This window comes from Aquila chrysaetos, chromosome 11, assembly GCF_900496995.4.
Source record: "Aquila chrysaetos chrysaetos chromosome 11, bAquChr1.4, whole genome shotgun sequence".
NCBI lineage: Eukaryota > Metazoa > Chordata > Aves > Accipitriformes > Accipitridae > Aquila > Aquila chrysaetos.
Window position 1 is genome coordinate 18,214,719 of NC_044014.1, and position 15,868 is coordinate 18,230,586.

A 15,868-nucleotide genomic window follows, 5' to 3' on the forward strand; every position below is an offset into this window, starting at 1 on the left:
TGGTCACAGCTCCTGAAGCCACCACCATACCTCTGTGGAAAAGAATTACCCCTGGGAGCCTCGTGTGCCGCTTTGTCCTCTTCCCACTTGAGCAGGAAAAGCAGCTCCAACCACCAACACAGGAACCTGGTGTGCCACCACCAGAGGAGAAAACAGACCAGCCAGCCGGAAAGTCCAAATAAGCTTAAGTGGCAGATGGCTGCAAAGACCCCACTGCTTCTTGCATCTGCACAGAAACCTAGAGAAATGACGACCCCTACACACAGACTCCAAGGCCCAACACTGGCTACGAGGATGCAGCAGCCAGGGCTGCCTTCATACCTTCACCATCCCTCACGCTCACAACAAAAGAAAAATAAGAAAAGGTGTCAAAATCACGACTCTCTCCCTCGTCCTCGTCGCTCAGCGTTTGCACGCCCTCTCCCCCAGCGCTCCCCGGAGCTCTCATAGGAGGGGGCGCGGGCGGCACCGGCGCGAGGGGCCGCGCAGCCGTTAGTTTCCGTTGGGCCGCACGCGGAGCCCGCCTCGCCCCGCCCGTCGAGCCTTCCAGAAGCCGGCGGCCTTTCCCTCCGGCGGCGGCTCGGCTGCCTGACCGGGTAACGTAACGTTTCTTAGGGACGGCAGAGGGACGGCGCGGGCTCCCCCCACCTCCTGCTGAGGCACTGGCGGCCGCCCCCGCCGCCCGGTGCGAGCCGGCCTCGAAGCGCACCCCCCGCTGCAGCCCACGCCCAGGTTTGCCGTTGGGCACCCCCCCCAAAAAAAACCCACCTCAGAATCAAGGGCTAGGCGGGCTGGGCTGCAGTCCTCTCCCACAGTGGCAGCAACATTGCTCGGCTGCTGCTAGAAAAGCCGGGCAGCGCCAGGTGCTCTAGTGGGTTTTGGGGGGGGGGGGGGGCGGGCGGAGAGGGTTGCAGCCCTGCTGGTAAAATGATGGTGCTTGGTTCAAGGAGGTGGAGTGTGCTGTTGAAGTGTTCGCAGAGCAGCAAAAGCACCACCTTCATCTGCATTTTGTCTGTTTCCTGACAAGTGAGGATCAACCTGGATTTGGGGCCGAGTTGCATGCCTTATAAATGTATCTATTTATCTATTCGAGGTCTCTAGATGCAAGGAGGCTTCCTCTCTGTTTTGTTAGTCTGCTGCTGATCTGTCATATAGTAAGACTTGCATCCGTGGCAGAGATGTATTCAAGGCACTAAATGGCTTTTGCAATTATTAGATGCCTTTATCGGCTTTGCTTTGGCATTTAATCAGCTACAAAAGCTATTTATTGCCTCATAAACTGCTGTGCAGCAAACATTATCCTTTAATTAATCCCTGAAAATTACAAAGGCTGATGAGGTAACCTGTTTTTCACCTCACCCAATTAAGCTTAGGAGAGTTTGTTGCTGTTTTCCCTTTCATTTTGTTTTTAGACAGTTGTCAGCTGGCCCAGTCAAAGAGCTTGTTAGGACAGGTAGTAGCAATTTAGCAGCATGGCACACGTAACAAATACCAGCCAAATTGCTGAGCTGTGAGGATTATTCACAGCAGAGAAACTTGGGAGATGAGTAAAAGTTAAACCCCAATTTAACTCGCATTAAAATCGGAAGGGCAATCTGAACAGCGTGTGGCTTCAGAACTAAATGGTGTTACAGACTCATTAAAAGATTGGAGACAGCTGCTAATTAGGAGTATTTGAAGCTGAGGACACAATAACTGATCTCTTGCATACTGAAAGATTTCAGATGCGTGCTTTATATGTCATGACTTTTTGTATATAAGCACTTACAGAAATTCAAAGCAGCTGAAAAGCACCAAGATCTGTCTATGAGTAGAAGAACTCAATGCCTTGAGATACCCACTAGAATAATGTTTTGTAGTGTGAATACAAGATTTTTTACAGCATGGACACTTAAGTTTTGCTATTTCCACATACCTCCACCAGAATCAGACATTAGTTTTAAACTAAAGCAGTTAACAAAATCACCAAAATGTCAGGCGTTATGTTTTCAAACTTTCATCTGGCCATATAAGGACCAGAATTATAGCTGGAAATTCAAGGATCTTGTGTAAACTTGTTCATTCTAGCAGAGAGCTTTACTGGGGGCGAGGGGAGCAAGAAACTTTCCCCGAAGTATTTAGGAGTTGGCAATGCTGAGTCCTACCTCATTGCTTCCCATGGGTGACTGATAACAATTCTTGTGGAATTGCCATTGCCTGCTCGGAATGTGATATCAAGAAAGAAGGTATTTTCATATATTTATCTAGGTTAGTTACTGAGTTGCAGAAAGGCGTTGGGATCATGTAATCAGCTAGTACTCTGCAGACCTACAGCAAATGTTTCATGAACTGTGAATTATATTTTAGAAAGTACCCAGTGATGCAGGATGTAGAGTTTGTAGTTAAGGTAGTATAAATTTGATAGAGCACATGAAGTACAGGAAGGGAGGTTGCTCCAAAAATTATTGCAACAAATTTCTCCATCAGCATTTGAAGTTTCAAAAGCAAATTCTGAAAGAAAAAAAAAATCCCAAACTCTTTTGTTTGAGAAATGGGAAAAGAGAAAGACAAGTGGGAAAAAAATGTCACCTCCCATGTGTCTTATGGCTTTTTATTTTTCCTCATCTCTGGAAGAAAAAAAATGCAAAATCACAAAAAATCTTGACCTTGCTCTAATGGTAGCTCACAGCTGCTACAGAATTCACATCTCCTGTGGCAGGTGTTAATCATGGTGAGACTACAGAGCAGTTCCACTTCGGTGACACTTTTTATGTGTTAGTGGGTGGTAGCATAGTCAGGACTCAAATTAGAAGAGATTATGTTTTCAGAGATGTATTGAAAACTCCAACCCAGTAATTATGTTTTCCAAAGTAGTCCATTTGTGCTGTGTTACTGCTGGAGACGCTCTGCATTGCCTAAGTGATGTATTCTTGCCGCCTGAGTTTCTGAAACTTCAGTAGGAAAAAAAAAAATTAAGTAGGTGGATCCTGTTAAAATAAAACTTTGGAAGCTGGAAAGTCTAAGACTTCATGTCCCAGGAAGAAGTGTGGTGAGGCGATGTAATTTTATGCAGTGATAGATGGTACAATTGTCAGCTTCCTGTATTGAGGGGGAGTGGAGGGCAGAGGGATCCAAGGCTTGGGAAAAGCAGGTCTCTACAATGGTGAGTACAGCAACAGTTCAGTTAGCTAGTTTGGTCCCAGGAACAAATATGCAGGCGGTTTTACACACCCCATGATGCAGTAGCACCTTGGTATGTGTAGTCCACAGCTCACTGAAATGAAAAGAATAATAGTAAAAAACTTAGCAGTGGGACTTCGGGGAGTTTGTTGGGAGTTAAAGTAGGTAACCAAGTTACTCAGTTCTAATTCAAGATACATCTAGACAAAGTGATAGTGAGAACAGATAGTCAGGAACAGCGACGTTCACCTCTTACAAGCCTGTATCTTGCCCTTTAGCTAGAGCTGAGGGCAAAGGTCCAAACCTGTGAGCTAACTTCAGCTAGGAAATGCTGGCAGAGGTCGCCAACTTTGGTGTTTCTAGGCATCTAAATTCTGCTTTCTCATATGCCTGTAACTTTTCCTTTCTGAGCAGTTTGGTATTTTTGTCTTGCCTAAATCAAAGCTGGATTCAGAAATAAGTGCTCCTCTTCCTGGTTGCATAACAGGGCACGAATACCTGATAACACCAGCTATCCTTTTCTTTTAGAGCACAGCTAGAGCACCAGGGGGAAATGGCAGTGCCAGCCCTTCTATTTTTCTTTTTACTGACTACAATACTTGTTCAGCAATGTTGGTGTAAAGACATGCAACTCACTAGGCTATGAGTGGATCTGTGTGGGATTCCTTTCTACCCTGAAACTCTGCCACGATGCAAAGCAAATTGAAGTATCATAAGGAGCAGAGAGTGTGAGAGTGAGTGTGTAAGGATATCAGGCTGCTCTCTGTAGTCTGATATATTATATGCTTCTGTATGTGAGAGACTGTAGTTGTGTCTCTGCATCACGGACTGTTCTGTTTATGCATGTTAAGCAAAACTTTGGGTAAAACGCAAAAAAGTCATGGTAATGTAACTGCTACTACAACCCACAGTTACTTGAAAAATTGTCTTTTGACTGTAGTGGATACAGAACCAAAACAAACAGAAGGGAGTTTGTTTCCCCCAAATTACATTACATCACACGAATTTCTATTAAGCTTCTTTTCAGTGTAAATTAAGAATATCCCCGTTGTTTCAGAAAGATGACAGCATTCTGCCCAGAAGCCAAAGAAATGATAATGCACTCTTACACCGATTTGGCCTGCCGTGAGGAAATCAGCCTTGTTAACTCTTCTTCTAAGAATAAAGCAAAACAAAAAAGTTAATGCAGGGGTCAGAGTTGCATCCTTTAGAATGCAATTCATCAAATGCGCTAATAAGAACACCGCTTTGTTATCATTTCTTAGATAGAGTGGTTGGATCAGAGCAACTTGAAGAATAGGAACAACCTCATCATACTGACCCTAGGACTTGGCGAGATAAAGAGAAGCCGAGAGCTACTAAAACAGTCTTCTGCATCGCTGAACCCAGCCTTGCCCCACCATAAAATCTCTTCTGAGCAGGAAGCTGAAGGTAAAGTCTCTTTATGAGTATCACCAGTAGGGGGGATTGTCTCCTACAGCTCTAACAGCCGTGCAGTGCAAGAGGCAGACAAAGGCGATACTATTATTCATGCTTTATTTGGTGCAAACAATGCATTTTAATCTGCCTACCAGAAATCAAGCCAGATTGAGTCATAACTGTTGTGAGCTTGGATGCCTGAATTGTTCCTAATGTCTGAGCGAGCCTTTTCTTCCTGCTTCTGCCAATCTGATTTGCAATCCAGAAGGGTTTGTAGTGTTAACATAAGGACATTGAATAGGTTTTGACTAATTCAGTCTCAGTGGAAAATGAGTGTGTATGTAATGGGATATTTCTGAGAAGAAGCCTCTTGTATTGTGCTCTTCTGAATACAAGGTTTGTTTGAATGCTGCCATAGTCTTTATTGGACATCATAGCCATGTCTTTGAAGCATTAACCTAATAAAATCTAGTGCTTGGGGTAGAGAGCCAGCTAAAGGTGAAACAAGCATAACCTCTCTACCTAACCCAGTCCCTCCAAACAGGGATCAGACTTTCAACCTTGGTTCTTTACAGTGGGAAAGAACGAGCAATTAAAGCTTCTTAAATCCTTGTAGTTGTCAAGTGTCAAAATTATTAGGCACCAATAAATGTTTTCTACAGTGGAGACAGAGGCAGAAACAGATCATCACACTGATTAGTTTTTTCTTTTGAAAAAAGGGCTGAGTTTATTGATTATTACAAGTGAGACCAGCACATTCCTGACTTGCTGTATGATCTCAGACAAGTCAGTTATTTTTGGTCCTTCTGTTCCTTTTATGTGCTGTTTGTTTCGCCTAGACTGAAAGCACTTCAGACAGAATCCGTCTCTGCTTTATGTAATGCCAGGCCCAACAAAGCTCTGGTTTACTTTGAAGCCTTTAGACACAGATGAAACATAAATACTTTCAAAGACAATTAGCAACACTGGCTTTGAATGGGAAGTCATAGCCTGGCCTGAGGAAGAGGAATTTTTACGGCTCTTGCCTATCTGCTGATTAATATTGTCTTGGAAAGGAGGAGACTGGGAATTTTTGCAAACATTATAAATGTTCAAAATACTTGCACAGTTGTGGCAGATTCTGAAGGAGGTGGATTATGAGTGGTTAGATTGCATGCGGCTGAAAATCAAATTAGCTTTATTGATACCTGTATGCCTCAATAGCACCCAAAACCCAGGAGAGGTTTAGTAAAAATTAAATAACTTCCTACCCTAAGCAGATGCTCATGATTACTTGTAAAATTTAACCATCAAGTGCCTCGAGGGAAAGGAGCTTGACAATGTGGTATATTTAGGCTTTAAAACAAACAAACAGATAAATCAAAATAGGCTTTACTTTGAAGAACTATATAAATTTTCCATTACTTCCTTTATTTTGTTTTTTATTTTTTTTTCTCACAAGCACCTGAGAGTCCCACTCGGCATAAAGAGCAAAGCAATGTACAAACCCTGCCGCAAAAAGGCTGCTGTTCCTGCAAAGAGCAGTTGGTCTCAGGGCATAGTGAGAGGGGCAAATTAAGTTGTTTAAGAGATGCCTGGTCTGACTACATTTTATAACCTTTTTCTCTCCAGAAGTTCCTGTCATCTCAGTTCTGCCAGTTGATACACTTTTTCAATTATTTTTTTTTTTTTAACTTGACTTTTTTTTATAGACTCAGACTGCATTCTGCAGTAATTAGGTGAAGAGCTGAGATGGGCAGAACTCTGGCAGAGATGTAGGGTTAAGTATCCAGGGAGTGGAAACCTCTTAAGCATGATCAGCAGCAGAAGACACAGCATATGAGCATGCACTGATTAAGTCAGCCCTGATCTCACGGGTGTGGAAAGTAAGTGCATTCAGAAATTCCTTTTCACTGATTTGGTGCCAGGCTGTGATGAGGAGCACCTGCAAAGATAGTCACTGTTGAAATTACTCTGGCCTTTAATTTCTTTGTTTTAAAAGCTAAAGGAAGTCCCACCAAAATTATTTTAATTAACAGAGTGACTGACGTAATCATAGAAGGGCACATTTAAGTACAGGTAGAGTGTATACAGTTTGCTTCACCCCACTGCTGGTGTACAAGGAGCATTTAACATAGGTAGTGTGACTAATTATTCCACAGATGCAACACAAAAGTTGTGGTTTGCATGTTTCCACTCAGAAGATTTGTGGCTGCCAAAACGTCCTCTGTCATCAGAGAAAATATTTCCATCATGAGAGTGGTGCAGATTAAGATAGTCTGTTGGTATCATCATGGTGGACTGTTCTAATTCACCTTCTAATTCACTAAATACATTCCTAGTAGTTGTAATTATTTGAGAAATAGTACTAAGTCTTTAGAGCTCCTGATCCTCAAGGCAGGCTCGTTGTTCACTTGCTTACAGTGTATATAGATGGAGGTAATAATTCATAAATCCAGTAAGTTAGGTACATCTGTATAAGCTGTTAGATATGTGTTAGATAGTTGGAGAATCCTGAACTTGCACAGTGTCAAGGGCAGTTAGATGCTTTCGTACTTGGCAACACAACTTCACTAGAGCTAGCTAACAGGAAGTGGTGTGGACAGCAGCACATCTGAGATCCTGCCCTTCTCTAGCATCTGGGAATGTCACTTGGAATTCACACTGTGTGTCCCTGCAGTCATCTATTTTCTTTTTTTTTTCTTTTTTCCTAAGCATGTCAATATAACTGAAGCTCTTATGAATTGTGAGAAAAAGTGGAGGGTGCAGCTTCTGGATTGGTGGTGTGCAATGTAAGTGTGCAATGGAGGTCTACAAAAGCACTTGCTTTTTGGATTTTGGTACTGTTCAGGCAGGTACTATATACTGACCTCGTCTGCTTTGCCAGGACGGGCAATTCTGGGTCTCTGCAGAGGCAGCTTTAGGCAGCTTAGCCAGACAGTTCATACAGCTTCAAGGTTATGCAGCAGCTGAGTAGGAGTTTTCAGGAACAGTTTTGGACTTTAATTTTTAATTACACCCTTTTTTATTTTTTCAGTTTGGCCCTGCAGTGAAATATGATTAAGGCAGTACTAAAGGTTTTCCACACCAACAATTTCACCTTCAAAGTCATTCGCAGCTGTGACCTCAGACACTGTCTCTGTGTTTCACTTATTTCTCCTCTACTGACAGAAGGAGGAATTCATGTTCGCTGTTCATAAATAGGATCATGCCAGAGAACATCCTGACTCTATGTGCAGTCTCTCTGCCTGCAGTCTGTCTGCTTGATCTGTCAACCCTGAATTTTCACTTACCTACCTGATTTGAAAATGGGGAGATATTAGATTTTTCTCTGAAATGAACTGCTGAATTAATGAGACTCTCTTGTAAGGGCCACAAATGCAAATGAAGGGCTAATTCCCTGTGCCGTGGTGCTCAGCCCTGAATTATGTGGCAGACACTCTAAGTTATGCATACAGTATTCTTAGAAATAATTTTGTGAGGTGTCACTACATCAGCCAGGAGCAAATGCAGATGAAAGGCTCAACAGATAACAAACCAGAGGAATTCCCTTCAGTCTGAGATTCGTGTCCTTATTCAGGAGTTAGATTTGGAATCTGCTTCTCTTGGGTGTCATCAGAGTATGTTTTGAAAGCATGGACACAGCTGTCCAGAAAATCTGAAAGGATTGCTGGCCAGCTCCTTTTTTTTTTACAGGTTACATCTGGCTTTGATGTGCTGCAAATACACCTATATGATCTATGTCCAGGTTGACAAAAGTCTAATCTGATGTTTAGCACTAGGTCCTTCATAGCCTTTCAGTCAAGGGCTTGTTACATATTAATGGTACAGGTCTTTGTGCAGGTTCAACAGCAGAAACATTGGTATGTACTGGGGTAGGGAATATTTTGGCTCACCGTGTCAGATATAGCCATTGGCCCCGATCTGGCCAATTAATTCGGTGTGTATGTAGTTTTAAGCACATAAGTAATTCCAGTCAATCAGGCTTGTGTTTAAAAGTGCATTGCTGACCGGGGAATTTCTGGCTCCTATAGCTGTTCAGATCTTGGCTCCCAGGAATCTTCCTCCAAATTTAACAGCATTTCTGCTTTACTCTCTTGTGGTAGAAAAGTGGTAGCCTGCTTTGGTCTGTCGGCACAGACAGCAAATCTGCTGTGAGGATCTATCATTTATGCATTGGACAGCTAACTTGATGGGAATAAACACCCTATGGTTAACTTTGAGAGGCTAAGCAATATGTATTGCTAAAGCTGATACTCATTAGCTAGGTTGCAAAAAATTTACACGAGCTTTTATAAAGTTGGGCGCTTATTCCACAAAGTTCAGGAGTTTACAGAGCCTAAATAGGGCAGTACAGAATAAGAACCAAGAGACATGTTAGATATGGAATTGCTTTTTTACCGGGATTGGGAAAGAAATATGTAAGCTCCTTTGAACTAGTTGAACTAGAATATGAAGTTACATCAGCTCCATGCTATACATGAGATAAATATTGTTCAGGGCTGTAAAGGAGAAGATATAGCAGTTTTAACTCTTTGGGGAGACGAAGGACTGTTTGGGACATTTGTAGGTAAGGGGAATGTATTTAAATCTATGGTGCCATTCCTTGTCCTGATTTTTAAAAAAAAAAGGATCCTTCACTTTACTGCACCCTAACCTAGATGAATGAGGGAGTTTCTTCTTTCCTCTAGGCAGTGATGTGTCAGATCTTTTTTTTGTACTCACTTGCACTAGGAAATGTCTCCAGGCCACCTGCCACGATGACCCTGGCTGTGGAATAATCAACCTACAATAGGAAGAGAGTACTGCCTTGCATTGCAGGCTTTTCCCTTCCTTTTTACCACATCCTTCCCTTGAAGAGCGGACTGTCCAGCCTGGCCCAGGTCAAAATGGGAGAATGGCAAAAGCAACAATAGACTTGCTTTTCCTGGGAGGCTGCACTTTTGCTGTTTACCAGCCAGGCTAATCAGGTAAACCTACTTGCTATTTCATTAAATATGTATTTATCTCTTTCCTGTTTTCAAAACTGGCATTGCCTATACCATTGAGGTTTTGGGACATGAGTCCTTTTTTACAAGGGTCTTGTTCAGTGCTAGGTTTTCCACACCATGGACCATATATGCCACTGTTGTACACACTCACCAAACCCTTTCTCATCTCCTGGCATTTATGACATATTCCAGAATAATTCTCCTGTGGGGCAGGTTGTTCTACAGTTGCCAAAATAAGATTTCTTTTGCCTCCTGCTTAAGCATTTGAGACTGGTAACTCTCTGAGATGGGATGTGGAATTACAAGGATCATTGGCTGATCAGTACAGGCAGCTCCTAAGCTCCTGCAGTACTGCTTGGGCCTTTCAGTTGTCTGTAAGTACAGGAGGCAACTTCACATCAGAGGTTGTCTGACTAGATGAGCACCTTGTAGCTTTGGGCACCACCCTCCCCACTACCTCCTAGCTGACACTCACATCTTCAGCTCTTCCTCCAGGCAGTGGGAAAAGCCACAAGTAGTTCGGGAGTTCTGTCAGCTGTAGCTAGTGTCTTCTCTGTCAGAAAATCCACAGCTGTTCCCAGGTGCAGCCCAACTATCTCCAAGCAAAGCAGCAAGAAGTGGGGTGCAGTTTATGACAGATTTTTATGGCTTCTATAGAATAAATGGGAGCATATAGCTCTGTGGATTGCATCAGACAGCACAGCCTGGCATTGCTCTCTCCTTTCCTCAGCTGTGCAGTCCTGCAGTTAAAGCTTCTGTTCATACTTAAGAGTGAAGATGATCTGAGGAGAGGTGTGTGTAAGAGTCTAGAGCATGGCTGGGACTGTGCTCATGCAGAGAAGTGGAACTGACAGAGAGGTGATATCAGTCACCTTCTGATGCCTCAGAAGGGATATCATGTTCTTCAGATCCAGAGAGAAGCAGCATCTTCACTGATTGCCTTGTCCCACTGCCAGGATGAGGTTATAACAAGTAAATTACTTGGTAATAGGAGGAGTTGCAGAAGGGCCCCAGGAGTCCAAGCAGGTGGTACAGCTGGTGATGACAGGCTCAGTCTGTGGGAACAGTATGTGTGCTGGAGATAGCCAGGGAGAACTCATTTTAGCAGGAGCTGGGCAGACTTACAGTCACATGGGCTCTGGCTCAGCTGTACAGCCTGAGCTTTAGGAAGCTGAGAGGGCAAAGTTTTCAGAACTTGCATATTGCAGCTAAGTGACTCTACAGCACACTGACTCCCTTTCCTGGGGCCAACGGGTTGTTCTCACAGTCCTATTTCTGCAAGGATCACAAAACGGAGGGCAACGCACCCCCCCAAATTTCTAATCTGACAGTGTATTTGGAATTAGCTCAGGAATTGGGCAAAGATTCAGTCTGAGTATTTGATATGAAGTGTTCACTTCTGGCTAATGCTATTTCTGTTACATCCCTCCTTCAGAGCATGATTTAAGAGGACTCTCTGATAGAAAGGCACTGCCACTTGCTGACTCTGCGTTAGCTCCTGCAGCATTTTGAATGCAGCTTAATTTCCCTGTGAAAAGAACTGACACAACCAATCACCATGAACTCTTCACACTTGACAGAAACACAAGTGAAGAGGTTGATCCATAATAATTAGGAAATTGGGATCAAAAGCAGGCAGGCTTAGCCCAAACTGTTTTGCTCAGAGGCAATACTGCAGCTTATAATATACAACTTAATTACTAGAGAACATAATTTCTGCAAGTGAAGGCAGTTTCCAGAGTGAAAGAGCTGCTATAAATATAGTTCTAAATTCTACTCAAATTAGGTTAGGAGAGCATGAGTTTGAATAGTATCTAAAAGAGCAAAAGGAGAATCTCATGTAGTGTTGTCCTATTTCTGGCGTCATTCCTCAGTGGAGAGGCCATTGTCACCCATCTGGCCTCATATGTCATTCAGAAATAAGAAGTCAAGAACAAGACAGAAATGGTGTTCCTTAAAATCCTTTTCCAAACAGAAATTGTTGTCCTACTTTAGAGCAGTGGCAGGCATCTTGAGTTCAGGGCCGCGGTTGCTCTGTTAAAGGCATACTGAACTACATTTTCTATGAACAGTCCCTTTTTATGTCTCAGATACTGTTAACAAAAGGCTAAACTGCGTGAGCGACTCATCCTCCCCCACACTTTGCTGCTTTTCCTCTTACTTTATATACTTATTCTACACTCCATATACTCTGTACAGTGGAGTCCAGACTCATAGGATGGATGTGAATTTAAGATTTAGGGTTTTTTATATATTCTGTGTGAATAGTCTGACAAATGCAGAGGATTCCACATATCTTAGCATTTGTTTTTTCTTTTTCTTTGTCTCATATGACACCTAGCTTCACTGAGGATTAGCTATCAACAGCCATTATGCAGCAGTGAGTTAGATACAAGAGTTACTGAGTTATATAGTGATGTAAAGATTTGCAGACTCAGTAAGTCATACCTCCTCATGACTACGGGGTTTTTTTTTTTTGGCCTTCTGGCTATATAGTCTATATTAAATTCTTTTTCAGGGCAGTGATTGAAGTAGTATTACTGAAAGAATTTTAGCACTGAAATTTCCTGGTACCTTAAGGATTTTTCCAGAACAAAACATTACCAAATTGCTGACTGATCATTGGGAAAATATGTCCCAGAATCACAGCTGTGGACTTCTACTTTGTTATAATCAGAGAGAGACCATTACAGTTTGTCATGTTTATATCCTGTGTGCTGTGGGGGGTAGTGCTTTCACTACATGGCCATAAAGTAATGGTAATTCTCTGCCTTTAAACTCTCTTGACAGAAAAGCGCTAGAACATTCTAGCTCTGGATTTGCTTTTTTGTCCTTTTTAGGGTTGTGTGTGTGTGGTTTGCATTATCACTTGTTTCATGTTTTACCTCATAGAATGCAGGTTCTTCAGCACTTTGAGGCTTCAGAGTCATTTTCCTTTGTGTGGCAGATCTTTTTTTCAGTGCTTGTCAGAGTACATTTTTTTCTGCTGTGGTCAAGCATCAATATTTAGCATCTTTGAATAGAACAACATAAGCACCTAATGTAAACATCTCAGCAGATGAAAAAAACCTCAACTGACAAGAGGAAAAAAGGGTCAAGGTCACAAAGCCAAATCCACAAAGTTATGTAGGTGGTGTGAATTTGAGCGTTACTGTGTCTAATTGTTTGAACTAAAACCAGTGGCCAGAGCATAATCCATGTCCTTGAGTTAGGCACCTGTACAGTAAATGTGATGTAGAGATACCCAAGATGCTTTAGCATTGGCTAATTTAGTTGCTTTTCAGGGTGGATTATCACACAGAGCATTTCATGCTCATGACAGTAGTTAGCTTGTGTTATGCTGCCTGAAGCTGGAGGAAGGCTTTTGCTTTCTGTTGTTCCTGTTCTGTTTATATAAAACAAATCAAGAGTCTCTGGGCTAAGAGAGCAAAGGAATGACTTACTAATTGAAAGCCTTGGACACCCACTTGGGAGGGAGGAGCTCTTGCTTCTGGTTCCTGCACTATTTCTGAGTTTATGTTATGATGGGTATCAAATACTCCTACTTACTTCTGCCAGAGTGACTGAAATTTTTCTAGATAAAACATAAATTAAAATGGAGATAAAGTGGACTACTTAACCTTTCCCCATTTCTTCTCACCTCACCTTCGCTAGTGTGCACTTGCAGGTTATTAGGTTCAATTAAGTAAATTCATCAGTGGGTAGAAAGCAATGATTAGGCATTTCCTAAGCTAGAACAGGTTTAGATAGACTGTAACATAAGAAAGTAACCAGAGTAACATTAATGTTTTGTCTACAGCTGGAGCCCATGAGAGTTGGGTGAAAGTTGAAACATTTTCTGGTGAAGTGGTATCCCACTGAAGTCTGTAAACCAGAATTCTGTCTTCAAAGTAGTGGGAACAATATTCTATCCCTTATCTTTTTGGCATTCTCTTGGCCTTTGATGTTGCATACTATTTTGATTAGCAAGCGATTTCACATCAATGTGTTCAGCATATAAGGAGCTTGTTATATAGAGGTAACGTGTTGGTTGCTGTTGTCTAAAGGTATTTACATTTTGTAACATATGTAGCAAGTTCTTAAGGGGGGAAATGCTTTTGTTCATATGTTCATTCATGGGTTGATATTTTCCTTTTGTCATTGCAAGCAGCAGATGAAGGGATACAAATGTACATGTTCAGTAGTAAAACTGTCCAATTCTGAGCTGTGACAAATTATACAACAGGTAGTGATTGGAGAAAAAAACCCAATAAACAACCCACAACCTAGAATATGTGTCATGTTAGCACTGTCTTCTAAGTGAGAATGTAGTTGCCTTCTAGAATAAGTTATAACTACTCTGAGTTTTACCCCTTGCAAATGTTTGTGTTAGGCAGAATCCTCCCCATATTGCAACATCGTCTTACTAACATTCCAGTATTACTTTGGTGCTCTGCGACAGGTTAAACCTTGTGGAAATGGAGCAAAGAAATGTTACAATTGTTTTTCATCCATTCATAAACTGGTGACAATTTATGACATTGGAGGAAAGCCCAAAAGATAGCATGCAAGTCTAGTCAGAAATAAGAAAAGTAGAGGCAGAATGCATAGCGGGACATTTCTGGCATGTGTGTGTACGCTGTGATTCTGTGATGCGGGCTCTGACCACAGCAATATGCACAAGGCACAGTTGGAGGGATTAGTTACATTATGAACAAGATTTTGTCCATCTCTTAGAATTTCATGTGGTTTTTATTTGATTCAGACCATGCTCTGTAGTCTGACAATGAGATTAGAGGCCTTTTTGTAACTTTGAAAGGCAAAGATCTTGGAGGAAAGATGAGATGAGATCACGAGTTGTTTCTGCCATGATTTTTGGCAGTATTTTACAGAATTATTTTGCATATGAATTGTGCCATCTCTCTCTCTCCTTTGAACTTTTATTTCAATGGGTCTGGAGTACATGCTGAAGCTGGCAAGGAAGTCAAAAGGTATATCAGAGGGCACTATCTTGATACATGTAATTTTATGAACAACCATTTTGATTATTTACCTTAGTGGTGATGCTTGTGCTGTTGCAGAAACCATTTTTCTTCACTTGGTGGAGACCAAAGTATGTGTCACAAAATAGTTAGAGTAGTTCCTACAGTCAAGAGCAGAAAGGTTTAGTCCTTGCTCCATAGTGCAGGAAATTTGGAAAAAGAAAATAATAAAAATTAAAAAATGCCAAGTGTTTTAACCACTCTGGCTATTGGATAGAGAAGGAGCAATAAACCACTGTTCTCTTTTATGTGAAACTTGGTCCGATAAATATGTTTGCAAGTGTTTTCTGTGTTTAGGCCTGCAGGTTAAAAAATACAGGGAAATACCCTGAGAATCTTAAATAGATCTTGGGTTACTGAACAATTCGGAGGTATTAAGACAGAAGCAGTTGTACATATTCTTGTTCACAAAAACATAGGCCCAAGCAATGCTAGCCAGCAGCTCAAAGGGGATTTTAGAAAGTTGGTAGCAAGTAAATGTTACTCAGGCACCTAAAAGTAGCAAATGGGTACCTGGTTTTACTGGTTTAGCCCCAAGTGCCTATCATGCTAGTCAAGTAATGGCTGGCATGGCCACACGGGGAAGCTACTGTGCTATGAGCGAGGCAGCATGAGTTGTGTCCTAACTATTGCCAAGGGCCTGCCATATGACTTTATACTTGCTGGTATTTTATTTCTCCTTCCAAAACAGAAAAAGGGGGAGATTTCTGGACTTTTATCATGTTTTCCTTCTCAAGTTGCTCTAGGTAGAGTTTGTCATCCCAAGATAAACTTTGCAAAACCTTGCTTGCCACTGGGGAGAGAGAGAGAAAATCCATTTGAACGGGCATAGTTTGTGTGTGCATCTGCTGTATGCAACTTTGTCCTGTGTTCATAATAGAATTGTGTGGTATAAGGGTTTTTCAAGCAGCTAGCACCATTTTTATGAAAACACATTAAATACATTGCTTGTTTTAAAACCCATTCTCTGGTTGATCTCTAGGAGAGAATGCAGCAATTCTCCCTGTGTGCTCATGCTGTTTAGCTTTTGCTAAACACGAGGAAAGCAGATTATGGCTTTTATGAGCTAAGCTTTGGTTTTTCTGCAGGTCTGTGTGAGGGGTGATATGTTGCTTTGGTGCCTTGAGGACAAAGATGTTTAGCTTAGAAGCATGCCTAAATAGGTTTAATACACAAGTTTCAATAGTCATACAGGTAGCTATTTTAGTTCAGTTTAAGCCTAGCAAAAATAACACGTACAAACCAGAAGCAAAAGAGGCCATACAGCTTTTTGTACTTATTTAAGTGCAATGGTTTAAA